Source organism: Marmota marmota, unplaced genomic scaffold (genome assembly GCF_001458135.2).
Source record: "Marmota marmota marmota unplaced genomic scaffold, marMar, whole genome shotgun sequence".
NCBI lineage: Eukaryota > Metazoa > Chordata > Mammalia > Rodentia > Sciuridae > Marmota > Marmota marmota.
This window is the reverse complement of record NW_026000093.1, coordinates 18,784,516-18,800,366: the sequence shown is the minus strand read 5'-3', so window position 1 is coordinate 18,800,366 and position 15,851 is coordinate 18,784,516. Positions and strand designations below refer to the sequence as shown.

Here is a 15,851-nt window from a genome sequence, read left to right as displayed (position 1 = left end):
GCATCCTATATTTCTGATCTGGTTGATTCTCCAGCCTCTCCCTTTGTATTGCCCCTAAATTATATACATATCTCTAGACCTTTTCCCTGGGTAATCAGTGCTTCCTCAGACTAACATACTTTATCTGAGGCACTTCCCTCTTTATGCCCTTCACAGCCAAGCTCCTTAAAAATGACATCTTGACCAGTTGCAGTGATGCACACCTGAGATCCCAGTGACTTGGGAGGCTGAGGCAGAAAGATCAGAAGTTTGAGGCCAGCCTCAGCAATTTAGTGAGATCTTCAACAATTCAGTGAAACTCTGTCTCAAAATAAAAATAAACAAAAAGGATTGGGGATGTACCTCTATGGTTAAGTGTCCCTGAGTTCAATCCTCTGTACAAAAAAAAAAAAAAAGTATCATATTGGTCTGCTTTTCCACTTCCGCACATCTGTATTTCCCCTCAAATCAGTCCTCAAGCTGCTGTTTTCTCATTGAAAATCCCAATTCTTTCAATGAAACTAAACGGCTATGTTCACTGATTTATGTCCTAAATGTTAAACCCAATAAGCATTTTCATGTTCTTGATGTCTAATCTTTCAACTAAATGTGTTAACCAGTGCTCCTTTAAAAAAAAAATTCTTTCTTTGCTGTCTATACTACCACTCTCTAATAAATGGTATTAAATAAAAATTATAAGGAGACAATTCTTTAGGCCTACTCCTGCATAGGACCCCAACAGAAAATCTAAGTAAAGTCACTTAAGCTAAAGTTCTAGTCCCCAACCTTAAATTAAACCGTTTATCTGACTGTCTCAGAATCCTGTATTACAGAGATAACAGCAAAATTTCTCAAAAAGACATGATAAGGAAGTTATTTCTGCTTTAATCCTTACACACAAAAAAGTAATTAATCAGTTATTTTTCTATTGTTCTACCTTCTAGTTTGCCTTTCAAGGAAAGTAACTTTAAATGTCCAATTCCCTTCTTGGGGCTTTTGTTTGTTTGGTTTGTTGGTTGTCTCTATCTTCAATTCTTTTTCTGTCTATAAAACCAACCTCTTCTGCTTGTTTATTAGAGAACTTACTCTATAATATAGAATAAAGTGTTTCCCAGTTCTAGAATAAAAAATTAAGCCAATTAAGATCTTGTAACTAAATTGTTGTAACTTTGTCCTTTGACAATAGATTCTCAAACAAAATAAAACACTACCTAATTTTCCTAATTAGACAAAAAGTAAAGTGTATGGAATATTTAGCGACCTAAAACAAGAAGTTATCCATCTGACTCTTGGGATGATCTTTCTGGGGAAGAAAATCCCTGATGCCTTTAATCATCTCACTTGCTCTCTCATTTCAGCAATTGCAACCATACCCCTCGGTCTCACCTCACCTGTATGATATTTCTGTTTTGACCTCTGAAGACACTGCCTAATTTTTAAAAATCTCTAAGCTTACTGCTTCTCATGCTATGAGGTGCCCTGCCCTCCCCCATTCCCTTTTTATAATTCTCAAAACCACCTGTGATTAACATTATAGTCATTGGGTTTTATAATGACAGTTCACCTAATAGCCAGTAAACCTATGAACTTGGTTCTATTCCCCCAATTTAAGATTAAGAGGGCTGAGATTGTGGCCCCGTGTTAGGGTGCTTGCCTAGCATATGTGAGGCACTGGGTTTGATCTCAGCACCACAGAAAAATAAATAAAAATAAAGGTATTTTAAGAAAAGAGTCAACTCTTTAAAAAAGATTAAGAAACCAAGCAAGGCACAGATGAAATATGTGGTGTAGATAGGTTGTATGGCCAATAATTAATGAAGCTGGGGACTGTAAACTAAAGCTATGAGAGTAACTAAAAATCCACAGTGGACCCTGAGGCTAAAACTTGATGGTAAGATCACTGAGTTTGTTAAGGCATCTAAAGTGACTTTCCATCAGAAGTGGGGTCAGCTATAGAACCTCAAAAAAGGAAGATCTTAAAGATAAAAATTAGTATTATCAGGCTGCAAGTGTAGCTCAATAGTAGAGCATTTGACTAGTATAAACAAGGTCCTGGATTCAATTCCCAGTGAAACACACACACACACACACACACACACACACACACACAGGTATTATCTATTGAAACACAAATCAGGGGAGCTTTTCACTTATCCAAGTGTTTGGAATTGGGTAAAGCCATTAGGCAAGGGTAACAAATGTCTTCAGAGGCCAAAACAGAAATATCATTCAGGTGAGGTGAGACAGAAGGGTGTGGTTGCAATTGCTGAAATAAGAGAGCAAGTGAGATGATTAAAGGCATTAGGCTTCAGAGATTTTCTTCCCCAGAAAGATCATCCCAAGAGTCAGATGGATGACTTCTTGTTTTAGGTCGCTAAATATTTCCATACACTTTACTCTTTGTCTAAGATTATTTTTAAAAAATAAGAAGCCGCCTTGTTTCATGAATTTTGCATTTCCCTGTCTCTGGGGCAGTGATTTCTCATTGCAATTTGGCCTTCTGCTTTTAAAAAGCAGATTTATAAACCAGGTTAATATGAGTCTATTCCTGAAAGGTGGATTCACGCTTGATGTGCAGAGAAATCAAGTCTCTAAGCCTGATTTACTCCATCTACCATCCTGTGAGTTCTCAGGAGACTTAATATATCCCTTCTTTGTGAACATGAAGTGTACATCATTTCTTTGTGGAGGGCAAATATGTTTTTCTTATTTGTTATATGCTGATAACTTCTAAATTTGTCACTGGAGGTCAGAACTCTCATTAGACAACCAGATCCAGTGCCCAGCACTACCATTTACTAGCTGTCATGACATGAGAAATTATTTAACCTCTTTAAGCTTCAATCTCTTTCTCTGCAAAATAAAGACGTTTTAAAAACCATGTATCAAGTTTATTGTGAAGGTGATTTGATTTGTTACACATTTTATTTTTATTCATTCATTTCTTATTTGCAGCACTGGGGAATGAACTCACGGCCTCATGCATGCTAGATAAGTGCTCTATCACTGAGCTACTTCTCAACGCTTTTTATTGTTTAATTTGAGAGAGGATCTCACTAAGTTCCCTGGGCTGACCTCAGTCTCTGGAGTAAGTGGGAGTATAGGTGTGAACCACCATGCCCAGCAGTGACACATTTTAAATTGTAAACATATAATGAATTTTAAGAATTGTCAGACACTCAATAGATAAGTAGGTAGAGGACACAAACATATAATCTATCATAGAGACCTGCAAATGTTTGTTTAGACATGTGAAAAACATTTGCCCCCTTGGAAATATGAGCTACATGATATATATTGTTATTTATCTCTAGCTCAGTCAACTCCCACTAGTTCCTCATTCAAATGTCCAATTGCTCATTTGATGTCTCCACTTGAATATTGTTTTAGTCTATTTTCTGCTGCTATAAGAAAATGTCAGGCTGAATAAACTATAAACAATAGGCATTTATTAGGTTCATGGTTCTAGAGGCTGGTAAGTCCAAGGGCATGGCACGACATCTCACAAGAGCAGAGAGAGTATAAATATGCAAGACGGTGGGGTGAGGCAGAATTTATAACACACACACCTAAACCTCTCCCACAATAGCAACCTTAATCCATTCAGGAGGGCAGAGTCACCCCTTAAAGGCCTCACCTCTCACCTGTTAAAATAATGATTAAATTTCAATATGAACTTTCATAGCACATAATCTACTAGCATCTTAGTTCTGTTCCAAACTGAATCTTTGATTCACTCCCTCTTTCCCATAGGCCTGCTCTTCTCTTATCTCAATTAAATACATTATGCTCATCAGAAAAAAAAATAGCTAGAAATCATAATTGACTTTTCTCCTTCCTAGTCCTTCCACGCACACTCTGTCAACAAGTTGGATTTGGGGGTGGTACATGTATCTAAGTGCCAGAAGGAAGTTACCTGGTTAAATGCCTCAGGAAGCTAGGGTAGGCAAACACTTTCCCATTTGATTCACAAGAAAGAAAGGAAGGAAGGAAGGAAGGAAGGAAGGAAGGAAGAAATTAATTCACTCTTCTAGAAGTTCACCTCCCTAAAAAACATTAGCCAAGCAAAAGTAAGAAAGAAAAGAGCAAGTGCCAAGTGCCTAATTTACCTAGACACCCACCTGGTGATTTGGGGAAAGAGACAGCCTGAAATAGCAATATCTCCTCTTTTTCTGACTCCTCGGCCATTCTTACTCTCAGCCAGCCTCCTATGGCCATGAGACCAAAAAATAAATAAATAAATACAGTTGGCTCTCCATATCCAAGAATTCAGCATTTGTGGATTCAACCAACAAAGAATCAAAAATACTGGGGAAATAAGTTGCATCTGTACTAAACATGAATAGACAATTTTCCTTGTCATTATTCTGTATAACAGTATACAGTATAATAACTATTTACATAAAATTGACATTATATTAGATACTAAACACAATTGAAAGATAATTCAAAGTATAGCTGAGCATGGTGGTGCCTATAATCCCAGCAACTTGACAACTAAGGGAAGGGGATTACAAGTTTGATACCAGGCTGGGTAACTCAACAAAAAGCTTGTCTCAAAACAAAAACAAAAAGGGTTGAGATGTATCTTAGTAATGTCCTACCATGTACAAGGCCCTGGGTTCAATCCCTTGTACCAAAAAAAAAAAAAAAAAAAAAAAGAATAAATGTTTGCATAGTCTACTTATAACTGCTATGCTATTTTATATAAGGGACTTGCGCATTTGAAGACTTTGGTATCCTTAAGTCCTGGAACCAATCTCCCATGGATACTGAGAGGCAACTGTGTCTTTGTGCTTCGGAATTTAAAATGGGCAAGGTGTTACTACAGTGCAGGAATCAGGGCAGGGGTTCCTTTCCTCAGAGTCCAAGAAAAGCACTGAGACTATTTATTATTGTTATACTTTGGATCTGGAATGTTCCCTGAAGGCTCATGTGTCAGAAGGCTTGGTCCCTAGCTGGTGGTGCTATGGGGAAGTGGTGAAAACTTTAGGGAGTGGGGCCTCACTGGAGAAGGTTGGTCACAGGGGGTGAGCCTTTGAAGGGTTTTTGTTTTTGTTTTTGGGTTTGGGTTTGTTTGTTGTTGGTGGTGGTGGGGTTTTTTTGTACCCAGGATTAAACCACTCAGCCACATCTCCAGCCCTTTTAAAAAATGTTTTGAGACAAGGTCTCCCTTAGTTGCTGAAGCTGCCTTTGAACTTGTGATACTACTGCCTCAGCATTTTCTTTTTTGTCCTAGAACTTGCTTGCACTCTTGCACTCATGCTCTTGCTCTTTTGCACATACACGCAAGTGGGCTCTATGTCTCCCTGCTATTGTGCTTCTTGGTCACCAGGAGGTGAGTAGCTTTGCTCCACCACATATTTCCTGCCATGACGTTCTGCCTCATCACAGGTCTACATCAGTTGGGCCAATCACCTATGATCTGAAACCTCTGAAATCATGAGCCCAAATAAATCTTTCTTGTTTTTTTTTGGGGGGGGGGCAGGGGACAGAGGTCAGTATTTTATCACAGTGATGGCTGACTAACATGATTATTAATTTTCAAACTTTATTTCTTCCTTTAAATGAACTACTGTTCTTGGTGTGTTCTGCAAAAAACTTCTAGAATTTAATTCTGTATAACAGGGTAATTTACATTAATTATATCACTCATCTTGATTTCTTTTATTGCATATTCTATTAGTCTTTATGAGTTCTTTGTTTCTAATAGAAAAAAAGGGTTTTGGATTTTGTTTTTCATGCTGCTGGGGATCTATCACAGGGCTTAAAGCATACCAGGCAAGCACTCTACCACTGAACTAAATCCTCAGCCCCAAATCTCTAAGTCTTTAACAAATAAATTAAGAGTCTTCAACTTATTGTTTCTAATAGAAACATTTCAGTATATTTAATATTTATATATTTATATTGTATTTTATATTTATTTATATTTTGTATTTATATATTGTATATTATATATTTAAGCTATGTAAGTAAATTGAGTAAATTTTCATTTTATTTGTGTTTGAATTTTCTTCCCAGCCTATGAAAATACATACTTGGAGTTGAAAACCTTTATAATAAGGTAGAACTTCTAGTAACCCGCATACATTTGGTGCTGGACATTGCAGTTGTGATAGGCAGCAATCTAAGATGACTCCCAAGGTCCCCATCCTCTGGTTTACACACACTTTCTCTAAGTTGCTCAGTCAATCACTACTTAGGTACAGCTATACAGGGATTTTGCTGTTTATTTATTTGGTGTTGAGAACTGAACCCAGGAGTACGTTAAAATTTGAGACAGGGTCTTGCTAAATTGCTGAGGGTCTAGCCAAATTGCCAAGGCTGGCATCAAATTTGAAATCCTGCCTCAGCCTCCTAAGTAGCTGGAAAGTGAGCCACCACACCCAGTGTTATAAAGGGATTTTGAAAGAGGCAAGTAATTTTCCAAATCAGTAGATCTTTAAATGGGGAGATTATCTTGGGTGGGCCAGAGTAATCAGCTGTGGCCTTTTTAAAAGACACGCCCTACTTGACAGTTTCATAGCAAAAAAAGAATTTTAAAATGAGGGAAACTCCCTATGCTGGCTTTAAAGATGAAATAAGCCATGTGCCAAGGAATGCATGTGACCTCTAGTTGCTAAGGGTAGCTCCCACTAACAGCCTGCAAGGAAATGTAACAGTGAGAAACTGAGTGCTAATACAACATGCGATATTGGGAAAAGACTCCAAACTGCAGATGAGATGGCAGCCAAGCCTTGTGAAACCCTGAATAGAAAACTCAGCTACACCATACCCAGACTTCCACCCTAAGAATTGTGATAATAACTAGTATTGGTTTTAGTTACTAAATTTGTGGTAATTTCTTATTTAGCAATATAAAACTAATCCAGTAGGATGTCATTATATTAAGATGTGACCCTTTCATCATAGGATCCTGTCAATTAGCACAGTAGAGACTGCAGTATTCCTGGAACCCATTTCTACACCAGACAGCTCCTTATAATAAACAATATAGACACAAGTGACCAAGGAAATATATCCTATATAGCTATTGTACTCCCAATTGATAATCTCCTGTAGATCATTATCATTAAAAAAAAATCTAAACACAAGGGAAACTGTAATTGATTAAAAGTTAAAATGAGAGACATCATAATTAACTGAGCAAGGTTTAAATATTTTACTTTTTTCAATTTTTATTTAAAAAATAAAATTGATCATCTGGTGGCCTTGAAAGAAGTTCATGCAAATGAGGAATCCTGAGTTTAAGCTCAGACTTCAGAGTAAATCTCTGTCTCCATTCTCAGCATCTGACATATAAATATCAGGTCTCAAATATTCTTTCTTACATGTGTTTTAGTCAGCTTTTTCACTCTGTGACTAAAAGACCTGGCAAGAACAAGTTGAGGAGGAAAAGTTTATTAGAGGCTAGTGGGTTCAGAGGTCTCAGTCCAAAGATAGCCAGCTCCATTCCTCGGGGCTCAGTGTGAGGTAGAACATCATGGTGGAAGAATATGGCAGAGGGAAGCAGCTCACATGAAAATCAGAAAGAAGAGAGACTCCCTTCACCAGATACAAAGTATGTACTCCAAGGCATGGCCCCAATGCCACCTCCTCCAGTCACAACCTTCCATCTTCAGTTATCACTCAGTTAATCCCATCTGAGGATGACTCCACGAGTGGGTTTAGGCTCTTATAACCCAATCATTTCTCCTCTGAACCTTCTTCCGTTGTCTCACACATGGGTTTTAGGGGACACCTCATATCTAAATCATAACATATAGTTACATTAAATTAATCCTTCCATAGATTGTATTTAGTTGACTTGGTGAGTTTAAATTTTTGAAAAAGTTTCTTTACTTGAAGGATGCCTATAAACTGAGTTCACTTTCAATATTCTGTGTCCTGAATCATTTGTAATAAAATATATACTACACACACACACACACACACACTCCTCCCTCTCTCCCTCTCTTCTCCCTCTCTCTCTCCCTCTCCAATATATATATATTCTTTCATACTCTGCTTGTTTCCAGAGAAGGTAAATAATTCACTTTTGTATTTCAATTAGTAATTTGATAACCTCATTTTATTTTTAAAAAAGACAAAATAGCTTATCTTAAGGTTCATATCAGACTATCTTACCTTTAATGTTTGGATTTAGTGTCTGAAGGTAAAGAAGCAGTTTATAGAAATGCATTCAATAAATTCACAGAGTAGAATCTAGTCCAAAAGAGGTTTTTTCCTATAACCAATTTTTCCAAAAAAGAAATGAACAAAAAGTATACTTATGTCAATGCTGAACAATCTACTCTTTCTAAAACATACTTTTGAATTATAATTTGTGTCAAATGCAATATGAAGAAAGTTAAAATGCCAATTTACTAAGAGTAAAAATGTTCTCTATCCTTAGTTGATTTTATTTCAAGACAGGGTCTCAAGATCCTCCTGCCTCAGCCTCCTGAGAAGCTTGGATTACAGGTGTGAACCATCACATGCTCTGTTGTAAACATTCTTGAGACTTGATCTCCAGATTCCTTAAAGTGAGAAATTCCTTCAAGTGAGATTTCCTTAAAGAGAGGTAGAAGATCAGTAATGATTCCTGGCACAAACCAGACCTAAACTTGATTTTTAAATGTGAGTCCTTAAATATAATTTCACTTTTTAAAGAACATACTTATTCTTTTAATAACGACTTTTTTTGTTGTTACTTTGAGATGAGGTCTCATAATACTATGCAGGCTGCTCTTGAATTCCTGAGCACAAGTGATCTCCCGCCTTAGCTTGCAAAAAACACTTACTTTGAAAAAATAAGTTTGGAAAAATATACTCCTGTTTTCTTTAGGTTAGAAGCAAGAATACATTCCAATTCTCATTCCAATTCCAAATTTTCCATACCAAAGGATTTCTACCAGTCAACACAAGACATAGAACACATTAAAGATAAATGGAGGGTTAGGGGTGTAGCTCAGTGGAATAATACATGCTTACTAGGACCCTAGATTCAATTTCCAACACACACACACACACACACACACACACACACATACACATAACTGGAGAGTAGGGTTTGAAATACTTGCAAGGTCTGGTCTCTGTTGCCAAAAACAAAGCAACAATTCAGATTATAAATATTACTGATGTTATATGGTTCTATAGTAGTCAGCCTTTTAATACACTTGGATACATGTGTAGAGAATCCTCGTTATGGTTTGAATTTGAGGTGTCTCCTGATAGATCATGTGAGAGGCAATGCAGGAATTCAGAATTGAAATGATTAGATTATGAGAGTGGTGACCTAATCAGTGGATTAATCATTTGATGAATTAATAATTTGCATGGATTACTGGGTGGTAACTGCACGCAGGTGGTGGGATATGGCTGGAGAAAGTAGGTCACTGGCAGGGTTGGGGGAGAGGTGGCATGCCCTTGGGGATTATATTTTGTCCCTGGCTCCTCAATCTCTTGCTCTGCTTCCTGGCTGCCATGAGCTGAGCAGCTTTCCTCCTGGATGCCCTTTCACCATGATGTTCTGCAACATCCTGGGCCTAGAGCAATAGAGTTGGTTAACTATGGACTGAACCTCTGAAAACATAAGCCTAAATAAACTTTCCCCCAAGTTGTTCTTTATAGGCATTTTAGTCAAAGCAACAAACAAACAAACAACAACAAAAAAAAACTAGCACAATCATACACCTACAGTTTAGTACATAGATTTCTCCTAGTAATAAAGTACTTTTCAGAGTGTCTTCAAATTTCTCTCCAGTATTTATACTATGTAAACAACCAGAATTATTATCTTTATTGAACAGATAATGAAAAATTTGGAGAAGAATTTCTCAAGGTCACCTAGTGACATGGAAAAGACATTAATTTAGGCTTCCTGGAATCCAATGTTGGGCCTTTCTCCAGAGCACTTCTCAATTGAAACTACAAGGCAAATCTTAAGGACTCATCAAAAAATAATTAACACTATTCCAGTTCTTAACTCACTTTAAAGTTTTTAAATAAGATATTCATTCAAAATATTTATATAGCTGTATTTTAAAGCACTATTTTATAAAGTGAACTTTAAAAAAATTTTTTTAGTTGTCAATGGACTTTTACTTATATGTGGTGCTGAGAATCGAACCCAGTGCTTCACACATGCTAGGCAAGCGCTTTACCACTAAGCTACAATCACAGCCCAAATGAGCTTATTTTTATCCAGTATTAATTAGTCCTCTGATACACATATCTATGTTGGTCCCTTCTTTACTATGGTCAACTCACTGATAAAGAGAGTATCCTACATATTAAAAGATTCTTCTCTCATCTGCACATACTCATTGGTTAAGTAAGTATTGGGGAATTGAACCCAGGCCTCACATGTATCAGGCAAGTGCTATCCCACTGGGCTATGTCTCTAGTCCTTTTATTTTTTATGGTTTCTTATTATTATTGTTTTTTGTACTGGAGATTGAACTCAGGGGCACTCAACCACTGAGCCACGTTCCCAAACCTATATTGTATTTTATTTAGAGACAGAGTCTTACTGAGTTGCTTAGAACCTCACCATTGCTGAGGCTGGCTTTGAACTCACAATCCTCCTGCCTCAGCCTCCTCAACTGGGGGATTACAGGTGTGTGTCACTGCGCCCAGCTACTCCTTTTATTTTATTTTGATATAGGGTCAAACTAAGTTGCCTAGGCTAGTCTGGAACTTATGATCCTTCTGCCTCAACCTCCCAAGTAAACTGGGATTATAGGTATGCACCACTGTGCCTGAAAGAAAGTGAGTTTGATAGCATTAATTTTTGATTGTTCAAGTAAATTTTTGAAGGAAGAGCAGAATAGAATAGAAGGGGCAGATATAGTCTTGAAAAGAGAAGTCAAAACAGGGACCACTAAGAATGTTGCTCAATTACAATAAAAATGGTGGGTCAGGCAGAGGAGAAAAACAAAGGGCAATGAAGAGTACTGATGCATTTGAAAGGACTTGTTAAAGCAATAACTATAAAAGTTTAAAAACTATAAAAACTGAGCCTTGAAGGCTCAGCTCAACTGACTCTCCCTTTGTAAAATCTACTCTCATTTCCCAGAACAAAATCCCTCTCTCTAAAATAATATAGTACTTCTGCTGTAGCCTTCATCAGGCCAAAGCTTCTCATGACTTAGCAGAAAGGGACTCTCATCTCCTGTAAGACGGGTCAATGTTGGGGTCATTTAACTCCTACAGTTCTTATTGACTAGTTGGAATAGAGGAAAAGGAATGAGTGAAGGCAAGGGACAATGACTTCAGTGTTTGTTATCTACTGTGTGTCTGATGTTGTGCTAAACACACAATATATATAATCTCATGGGAAAACTAAGCCTTGGAGAATTCAGTAATTTATCCAAGATCACTCAACAGATAAGGTGAAAATCAGGATTTGATTCTAATTCTTCTTCCAAAATTTTGTACTGAGCTTAATAAGTGTTTGCTGGAAAAACAGTCTGTCATGGTATTTAGAAATGACTGAAAGAAGGCATTTCACAGTAGTTCTTAATTATTTCTAGGTCATGATTCTCTGATGATTCTCTCCCATAAAACTGCACATATGCAAATACATACATCATTTTGCAAACCATTTTAGAAGGGCTGGCTACAAAACCATGGAAGCCAAGGTAAGAAATTCAAAATTGCAGTCTTCCAAATCTTTCTACTACCTCAACCCTCCCTTCTCTTTTTCACAATCTGAGAGTAATCAAACACAGAGGAAGTGAAAACATGCAAGTTTAGTTGGGAGCAGAAAATGTTCAATTGTAATATAGTATTATACTTTGAAATGTCACAGAGAACACTGAAAACTGTAGTCTTAACAATCTTTAAATTTCACAGTATAACCTTCTGACCATATGACCGAAGACTGAGATGAGATTATTGGAATTCACACACAGTGAAAATAGCTCAAAATCAAATAGAACGGAAAATTCTGAGTATACTACCATTTAAGAAAAAAGGAGTTTTCTGGGGATATAGTTTGGTTGGTTGAGTGCTTGTACCACACGCACAAGACCTTGGGTTCAAACTCTAGCACTAAAAAATTTAAAAAAACCTGTGTGTGGGGGGGAGTATTTATGTCACTTTATTGAGGGAATTTTTCTGGAAAATGAGTTTGGATTTTATGGGCTAAATAAAATGTTTTAAATGATATTTATGTGGTTTTATTTATATCTTGTATTGTTTCTAAGATTTAAAAATGTTTATATGGTGAGAGAAAATATCACAAAATATCATGACCTACCTGTGGGGGAAAAGAGACTTAAAATATAGCCAGAAATGAAGCTTATTTTAAAACATGAATTTACAAAATGTTTAGATCCTTCCTCCCTCAAAGCTTTATGTTGTTGGTTTTTGTTTTTGTTTTTGTGGTCCGGGGGATCAAAGGAAGGATCGTACACATGCTAGGGAAGTGCTTTATCACCGAGCTACACCCCCTAGCCCATCCATTATCTTATTTGATACTAAACTGACTTTGTGAGGCAGTTATAATCCATATTTTCCAGGTAAGAAAACAGGTTAAGGGAAAAATTTGAAAATCAAGTCCTTACTCTTTTCATTCTTTGCAGCAAATGACTATTACAGTTCTTAAATACAAATACATAATGCATTTCAGTTCTATGTGGTAATAACATACATTTGATGCACTGACATTTTCATGAGGGAAGCATTATTACCTCCTTTACAGGTGGCTTTAGATCTGGAGGTTGGATAGACAGAAAACTAAAGAACTTCAGACATGGAATAGCACTTTTAAGTAATAAACTTTAGCACCACATCGAAGTGCTTAGAGGTCAATGATTTGTCACAATCACCCAGTCAGTGGTAAGGCCAATGCCAGAAGCCAGGTTTCCTGAGTTCTTTTCTTTACATTGAATATCTATTTCTATGATATTTGTTATATACTGTGTTGGTCAACTTTTCTTTTTTCTTCTTCTTTTTTTTTTGTACCAGGGATTGAACCCAGGGGCGCTTAACCACCAAGCCACATCCCCAGTCCTTTTTTATATTTTATTAGAGACAGGTTCTCACTGAGTTGCTGAGGCTGGCTTTGAACTCATGATCTTCCTGCCTCAGCCTCCCGAGCTGCTGGGATTACAGAGAGGCATGCACAGCTGGTCGACTTTTCATCACTGTTATAAGTACCTGAGAAAAACAAATTAGGAAAGATTTATTTTGGCTCATGGTTTCTCAGGTTTCCAACCATGGTCATTTAGCTCCATTGCTTTGGGCCTGAGGTGAGGCAGAACATCTTGGTACAAGGACATGGTACAGCAAAGCTGTTCACTTCATAGCACCGGGAAGCAGAGAGAGGGGAAGGAGCCAATGAATAGATACAGTTCCAAAGGGCACATCCAAAGTGACCACTTCTTCCAACCATGCCCATCAGCCTCTAGTTTCTACCATCTTCCAGTCCATTCGGGACTGATGAAAGGATTAATATCAAAGGATTAATCCACTGATAAGAACAGAGTCTTCACAATCCAATCACTTCCCTGAAATGACACCTCTGAACATTGTTTCAGACCTAGTCTTCAACAGATGAATCTTTGAGGGAATACTTGATATCCAAATAATAATATATAATCTATTTTGACTTTCTTTCCCTTCACACTTTCCCTTGTGGCTACTAGGTAAAATTCCATATATGTATTAAGGAGACAAGGCTAGATTAATGGCCTGGCATAAGGGACTTCTCCAGCAAGACATCTCTTTGAACAACAGGGGAATGTTCTTGGTTCTTAAAGATGGTAGGCTTATGTAACATCCTGGGAGTTGTCCTATTAAGCCTGCGGTGGTAAAGGCCATTCCTCTGAGAATAAGAACTTGGGTATTTTATCCATCATACAGGGAAAACCTGGGTGAAGCCACTCAAGAAAGGACAAAACAGCCTATGGAACCTGAAGTCTTGGACACAGACCTCCTCTGCTCCAATCTAAAGACAAGTGAACTTGATTATGCAATTTTAGGTTAACTTTTCATGTCAAATTCTTGTGTCCTGCCTGGCTATTTTGCAGTCTGAGGCAGAAGGAATTAAGTTGAGGCCAGCCTGGATACCTTAGGAAGACTCTGTCTCAAATTAAAAAAAAAAAAAAAAAATTGAAAAAAGGTTGGAGATGCTACTCAGTGGTAGAACACTTGTTTGGCATACAGGAGGCCCTGGGTTCAATCCACAATCCCACAAATAAAAAAATAAAAAAAAATACATATTACTATGTTCTATCACTAAATCTTTAGTCAATTTCCTTCCAAATATTCCAGAAAAACCTTGTGAGTTCACTCTTGGCAAGCCATCCAACCATTCAGGAACCAACCACAGCCAGCCCAACACAGTGGTGTCAGTAGTAATCACTGAGATCAGTAAGGAGAGATCCCTAGTGGGAAAAGAGTATATTAGGCAACAAGAACCAGGGCCACTGAATCACAGTCACTTCTCTCCCATCAATGATTCTCTTTCCATTGCCAACAGCAAATGTTAGTAAATTAGCTTCTTTATGAAACTTCAGATGTTAGCAAATTAATTTCTTTAAGCGACTTGAAATTTCCTAAATGGATCCATGAATCTTTGTTCTTCACGCTCAAACTTTGGTTGCTTTCCCTAGACTTTTGTCCATTTGATAAACTCTTATTTAGCATTCATATTTCTGAATGAATGATTCATAATTCAAATACAATCTACTCTAGGTAATCTTTGCTGGTAACCTTTTTTGTCACCTAACCCAAACCTGTCTTCCCTCCAATCCTCCCAACCCTTTTCCCCATTTTGGCTGTGTTGGGGATCTAAGGGTCTTGGGCATGCTAGGCAATGGCTCTACCACTAAGCTACGCCCTTAGTCCCCAAACCTGGGCTTCTTAAAATGTGTGTCTTCAATTGCTATGCCTAGGAGTGCATGAAACAGTATGCATTGGTACATTAGTTGAATGAATGTCATTTTGCTTTTTCCTTTAACAGTTTTCAGTAGATAATTCACGAACCCTGCAAAAAGATTCAAACTGCACAAAAAATTCAGTGAAAAGTATAATTTCCTCCCCTTCTCATCTCTTCCCTTAGTCCCCATTTCCCCCCCAAATTTATTATGCACATATGGGTATTTAAGTGTATTCCTGTTATTCTTTTATACATGGTAAACAAAAATTGGGCTGAGATGCAGCTCAGGGTAAGAGTGCTTGCCTAGCTTTCCTGAGTAAAGAAGCCCTGGATTCAATATTCAGCACTGCAAAACAAAAGCAAAAACAAAAACACCCATATTCATATAAAATAACATATACGTTATATGCACATGTACATAAACTCTGTGTGTGTGTGTGTGTGTGTGTGTGTGTGTTTTAAAATGTTAGGTGCTGCGGGGGTGGGGAGCTCCCCAGCACATGCAAGGCCCTGGGTTCAATCCTCAGCATCACATAAAAATAAATAAAATAAAGGTATTGTGTCCAAATACAACTAAAAGATAAATATTAAAAAAATGTTAGGCACGTCTTATATATTTATACACAAGAGTTGCTTTGTATTCACGGAAGATAAATCAGGTTTATTTTTAAAAATTGAGACAGTGTAGTATTTCATGGAAAGGATGTACAACTTACTTCCATCTCTGGTTTATAGTTTCCAATTTACAAAAAACTACTTTCATTACTATTCTCAAGGCCCGCAAACAGAAATATCATCGCCCCTCACCCCACTGTCAGTGGCTCCCACATTATCAAATATCTTTTCACCATCTCAGGGCAGGACCATCCCAGGGCAGGGTCCTGAACCCAACCGAACGTCACCCCTGCCTTCCCACAAAGTGCCCGCGCCTCACCGAAGGGCAGAAGGCTAGTCGCTCGCGCGCGGATTACGACGGAGCCGAACAACCCCCACCCCC

General features: G+C 37.6%; 1 long non-coding RNA gene across 1 annotated transcript in view; it reads right to left on the bottom strand.

Annotated features, from left to right (window-relative positions):
* LOC125610568 overlaps positions 1 to 15,851 on the bottom strand; it is an 89,614-nt gene extending 73,763 nt beyond the window's left edge. The window contains exon 1 of the long non-coding RNA XR_007340569.1: positions 15,789 to 15,851. This is a non-coding gene — a long non-coding RNA (uncharacterized LOC125610568). The remainder of the gene's footprint in view (positions 1 to 15,788) is intronic.